Source organism: Microtus oregoni, unplaced genomic scaffold (assembly GCF_018167655.1).
Source record: "Microtus oregoni isolate MIOR12 unplaced genomic scaffold, Mior012 000113F_ref0000058, whole genome shotgun sequence".
Taxonomy (NCBI): Eukaryota; Metazoa; Chordata; class Mammalia; order Rodentia; family Cricetidae; genus Microtus; species Microtus oregoni.
In genome coordinates, this window is record NW_024544742.1 from 2,153,480 (window position 1) to 2,159,953 (window position 6,474).

Sequence of the window (6,474 nt, forward strand, 5' to 3'; positions counted from 1 at the left end):
CATTAAACTTACAGTGAGTATAGCCAAATCATATCAAAACAGAGATTTTTGAAAAACTATAACCTTTGTCAGGTGAGGATAGGGTGCCTGTACTGTGCCATGTCCTTAGGCACTCTGGATGCCTTGTCCCATAGTCAGACTGATGACTATCTTGAATATCACCATAGAACTTTGTTTGGCAGTTGATGGAGATCAAGACAGGGACCACATCAGAAAACAATACTGGGCTTCCAAGCTCCAGGTGAAGTGCAGCAGGAGGGAGAATATGAGCATGGAAGTCAGGAATACAAGGGCTTGTACACACACATTGAGACACTGTGCCTGAGCTAATAGGAGCTCAACAAAAACAGCTGGACTGGGAATAAAAAAGCATGAGATCAAACTGGAAGGTCTGAATGTGGCTGACAATTGGGGCAGACTGAGAAGCCAATGATAATGGAACTGGCATTTGTCTGCACTTCATATACAGGCTTTTTTGTGATCCTATTCAATATGGATGCATACCTACCTATATCTGGATGGATGAAGGGTGGGCTTGGACTTCCCACAGGTCAAGGTACCCTGCCCTCTATTTGGACTGGAGTTGGACTGGGGAGGTTTAGTGGAGGAGCGAGAAGAAAGTGGGAGGAGGAAACGAAGTGGAAATTTTGATATTTATCATTATGAAGTAATAAAAAATCAATAGAAGATAACGAATGAAGAGATGGGAGCTAGGAAAAAAAAACATTCAAGTCAGTTGTTGACTCAGACACCAAAGATTTTTTATCAAAAAAAAAAACCTGATAAAGTGATTGAGTTACTTGGGCAAGAGTATGACTCATGTAATTGGGAAGATGAGTGAGGTTTTTATTTTGGGTCTCCAGGCGGCTGTATGAGCAGCATTTTAGGACCTGTATGCTGGATGTTTCTGTGGGTAAATAAGGAAGGAACCAGTCTATGGGGGGATTTATGACATAAGTAGAGCCTTGTTGATGTCACAAGCTATGGTTTGGGGTGGCAACTCTGTTCCACATGAAGCACTAGTCTTCTGTGAAGGTGGGTTTACTATCTTCACGGTGGCTGAGGAGGTCAGTTCAGCTCCTGGGCTTCACAACTGTTCAACAGGATTATGATGGAGGAAGGTCATTATTTAAGTAATAAAGAAACTGCTTCGCCTCATAGGTTAAAACATAGGTGGGAGGAGTAAACAGAACAGAATGCTGGGAGGAAAAGGAAGTGAGCTCAGACTCAACAGCTCTGCTCTCTGGAGCAGAGACGCCATGCTCCCCTCTCCTGGGCAGACACACACGATGAAGCTCCTACCCAGGATGGACAAAGGCTAGAATCTTCCTGGTAAACACACCTCTTCTTGCTACACAGATGATTAGAAATAGGCTAAATTAATATGTGAGAATTAGCCTAGAAGAGGCTAGATAGAAATGGGCCAAGCAGTGTTTAAATGAATACAGTTTAAGTGTAATTATTTCGGGCATCAGCTAGCAGGCGGCCAGGTTGCCAGGGATGCAGCCCCACAGCTCCTATTACAACAAAATGGCGCCCAACATGGTAGCAACAATTTCTCGGGTGTACTCTGCTTGTCAGAGCCAAGCAAGCACTCTCATCTAAGAGAGGATTCCTGACTCAGCAATAGCTGCAATGAGAGTGGCTTCCTGACTCAGCTTTACCTACAAAGCCTGCAGCTCATTAAAAGGTCCTGCCATGAAACACTTAAACAGTGTTGACAAAAGGTGAATGCATGCTTTTCGGTTTTCAGCAGTAGCTGGAAAAAAGCTGCTGCACCGTTTAAAAATGCTGGCTTTCTAAGCTGTCCTGCCAGGGCAAACTCTCACTCTTTTATGCCAGCAGTTTGTGCGGTTTCAAAGCACAGGCTGCTGAAGTTCACTTGCTGGCAGGGACATTGAAAAACTGTAGAGTTGTGGCACTGAACGAGGCTCTGGCTGGTACCTCAGGCACAAGGATGGAATGGCAGAAAGCTAAGGAATGGGCTACATCTAGCCGGCAAAGCCATGGCTTTAGTCCTACTGATATTGCTTGGTAAATTGAAGACTCATGTGTTCAGAAAAAGAGATACATAGTAAAGAGAGATTCAAAGACAATGGAAATTTCTAAAGGGCTTACTGTGTATTAAAAATATATGCAGAGTAAAAGTTGAAGTTCTTAAAGTAAAAAAAAAGGAAGAGAGTTGTTGGGTGTGGTAGTACACACCATTAATCCCAACACTTTGAAGGCAGAGGGAGATTGACCTCTGTGACTTCAAGGTTTGGTAGCACACGCCTTTAATCCCAGTGCCTAGAAATCAGAGACAAACAGATCTCTGTGAGTTCAAGATGTAGTAGCTTATGCCTTTAATCCCAAATGCCTGGAAGGCAGAGTCAGGTGGATCTCTGAGAGTTCAAGGACAGCCTGGTACACAGAGTTATTCCAGGTCAAAGATATACAGAGAATATAAAATATAAGTAAACAGAAATGAAATAGAGATTAAAATAAAGTCACACGATGATGGAAAATACACAGAGACTTTTGATACTGTATGGTATTATGCTCTCTTTGAATTGTTGGAATGCTGAGGAAAGAGCAAAAGCTACTAAAAGATACTTGTTTATAAATGCTGCTGAACTAATCCAACATAGATATTTTGAAAATGCCTTGACTTTGAAATTTGGATCTAAGGACATGATGTTTTGGAAAGGAGTTTCTTATTTTGTTTTCACAGAGGATGGGACCCTGTTCATTTCTTCTATTCCAATATGGTATGATGGACCATGCCCTCCTGAAGGGTTGCTGTGAACATCTTCAGAAAATTGCTCAGCTCAACTGCCAACTGAAATGAAGCTAGCACACAGGTTATACCATTAAAAACCTCATTAACGATGCCCCCATTCAGTAGGAAGCAGTTTGGAGAGAAAAAAACTGCGCCCATATTCCCAAATATTGTTTATAAATGTTCTTTTACATTTAAAGGGAGATATGATATAGATATGAATAATTTTCATTGATATGGATTTTGTTTTAGTGATTTAAATTTAAAGTCAATTTTGTTATATGTATATGTGTTTCTGATCTTGATTAAGGGACTGTGATTGTGTAGTTCATTTAAAAATGTAATGTATAATTAGAAATATAGATTGTAAATAGATAATTATAATAGTCACATTTGTAGTCATGTCAGTTAGCATTTTCTAGATGTACATAGATATATTTTAGATAGGCATTCTTCATATCTTTCAAAGATTATAGAATATGGCATTTTAAATGTTTTAATAACTTAGGATTTTCATGACAATGAGATACTCTGCTCCTGGCAGCAAGAATCTACTTCAAGGGGAAGATGGACATTGATGAGGATCCTTATGGAGTTTGATAGCCATTTGGTCAAGAAACTGCTCTTGCCTGGACTATTGCATAAACTGGACACAGAGAACCCGCAGAGAGAGGACTACTGAACTTGCCAAAAAGGTGAGATGACCTTTCGGGGTTCCTGATTCATGAAAGAGTCTGTGAGACATTCTGCAGGACACAACAGATAGTGACTGAACTGACTTTGAAATGTCCTGCTTCATGGAAATGTCTCTGAATACCATAGGCCTGTAGGCCAAAGATGGATGCCCCAATGGTACAGAGGAACTTTGGGTGACTGTCCAGGAAGCGAGATGTCTCTGTCATTTCTAGCGTTTGAAAGTTGCTTACTTTTTGTTTGCTTAGGTAATATTGTATTCTTCTGGAGTCTTTGATGGAGTTGAAGAATAGATACATAGTTATAGTTTTCCATTGTTATGATAAAAGATAAAATAGATACAAATATTGTAACTGTAATTCTTGCTTGATAACTGGTTTGCTATATATAATTTTGCTACGGTAAAGTTAAACCCTTTCCTTTTTGTTTAAACAGAAAAAGGGGATATGATGGAGGAAGATCACTGGATAAATAATAAAGAAACTGCTTCGCCTCATAGGTTAAAAAATAGGTGGGAGGAGTAAACAGAACAGAATGATGGGAGAAAGAGGAAGTGAGCTCAGACTTGACAGCTCTGCTCTCTGGAGCAGAGATGCCATGCTTCCCTCTCCTGGGCAGACACACATGATGAAGCTCCAACCCAGGATGGACATAGGCTAGAATCTTCCTGGTAAGCACACCTCTTGGTGCTACAAAGATGATTAAAAATAGGCTAACTTAATATGTGAGAATTAGCCTAGAAGAGGCTAGATAGAAATGGGCCAAGCAGTGTTTAAATGAATACAGTTTAAGTGTAATTATTTCGGGCATAATCCAACAGGCGGCCAGGGTGCTGGGGACACAGCCCTGCCGCTCCTATTACTACAGGATTAGACAGCTGAACATTTCCAGAAGATGGAATCTGGAGAGCCAAGACATTTTCTTTTGGTAAATATGTTTAGGAAGCAAATGGGACCTCTGTAGTCCCAGAAAGGTTTCCTTCAAATCTCCTGCTGGTCCACCATTTATGTGGTTACCAGCTCCTATATTTGATAGCTGTGGGGATGGGAAATGCCAGCTATTCTTCCAACTTTATCTTTGCTAACAATATCCAATTCATTAGTCCACCAAAATGGCAAAGATCCTCTTTGTCCGTAAATGATTTAAAAGATATTAATTACTACTAAATTGTTGCCCAGATTAATGAGTCTTTTTTGTTGCAGTGGGTCTCACAGTACTCCTTCTCTAATTATGACACAGAATGGCTTTATGTAAAAAATTTGGGTCTGCATCAGGAGACACAATACAGAGAGCCAGTGAACTAGAGTGCCATGACCTTTGGCAGGTGGTTTGGATCAGCCACCTAACTAATAGCTTGAGGGGGAAGGAGAGAAGTGGCTGTCCTTCAAATTCTTTGCCATCTGTTCAGATTTTTCTTTCTCACTTTGGGGATACGCATACAGTCTCCTCTCATTGACATAGTCATTCAGGAATTAGCTTTCTCAGTAGAGGGCCATTGCCTTTGGGCAGCAGGAATGTGTCTCTGATACAGATATACTGAGCTGTTGACAATAGTTTGATAATCTTCCTATGAATTTCTTAAGACAAAATTACATTTAGGTATCCAAACCTATTCAGCACTGCCTTTGTCACCTGCCCCAAAGATCTTCCAGAAAAGAGCCTTGACCTCACATCCTCACCTTCTTATTCTTGCAGGCACTTATGGTGGAGGAAACCACTTTGTGTCTGATTTAAACTGAAGAGTTCTTCCAACCTAGAGAGTGGGCAGCTATGACACCCAAGCACAGAAAGATAGGCAAGAGAGAGCAGACCAGGAGTGTTGTGTCCTGCCTCAGTAAGTCTACTGCCATGATGAAGATTCCTCATAGTATGAGATGCATGCCACCTCTCCAGAAAAGGAATGGGCCATCTCTCCAGAAGCAAAAACTTAGTAGGGCTTTTGAGGCCCTAGAGAATATTGTAGTTCGCAGAATTTCTCATGGCGGGAAGGAAGCCAATGAACCAGTCACCCAGTGGATAGCCATCATTCTAGATCAACTGCCAACAAATCCCTCTCTCTATTTGTTGAAATATGATGGGAATGATTGTGTCTATGGCTTGGAGCTTCACAGCGATGAAAGGATTTTAAACCTTAAGATCCTGCCTAATAACGTGCCATTTCCTCAGGTGACAGACACTCATCTCTCAAACACCATAGTTGGCAGAGCAGTGAAACATACATTCATGGGCACAAATGGATCTAAGCATGACTGGAACGGGATGGTCCTAGAGGAGTTGCCAATCATGAAGACCTGATTCTATATTACCTACAAGAAAGATCTGGTCTTGAACATTTACCACCTCCTGGATAACTACCTTGAAGGCAACCTTCACATCATGCTAGGCTCTAAGGACGAGTGGAGTGGGGTGGTCCCAGATGAGGTGCAGATCATGATGACCTGTTTCTACATTATTTAAGGAAAGATCCAGTCCTGTACCTTACCACCATTTAGATGACTACATGGAAGTTAACCTTAATATCATGCCAGAATGTCCTCCAGTAGAGATGACTTTGGAATTAGGCAGGGATTTCTTGCCAGGCAAAGTGTGCAGTACAACAAAAAAGATGGAACCCAAGAGATAGGTAAAATTATTTACCAAGTTGCCACCAAACTTTCTGTGTATTTCATCAAGTTTGATAATGACTTCCATATCTATGTTTATGATTTGGTGAAGATATGTTAAAGTCACATTCTCAAATTTTGAGGGGCAGACTTAAAACTGTGTTTGGGGAATGTGTTTTCTTCAGGGATACCTCAGGTCTTCTATTAATCCTGGTATCTTTTCCAATGGAATATTCTTGCTCTTAAAATAAAAATTTGTGAACATATTGTGTTATTTGTTCAATGATGGATTGTGCCTTGTGGATGGGACATCACAGAAAGACATGCAGAAAGACATGCCTTTGTTTCTCAAGTTATATCTCAGGATCCCTTCAGCATTGAAGATTTTGCATGACACCCTTGTTCCGAAGTTCTAAG

General features: G+C 40.8%; 1 pseudogene; it reads left to right on the top strand.

Annotated features, from left to right (window-relative positions):
• The first annotated feature begins 5,224 nt into the window (after nucleotides 1-5,224).
• On the top strand, nucleotides 5,225-6,178 carry LOC121443859 (annotated as a pseudogene).
• The last annotated feature ends 296 nt before the right edge of the window (nucleotides 6,179-6,474 follow it).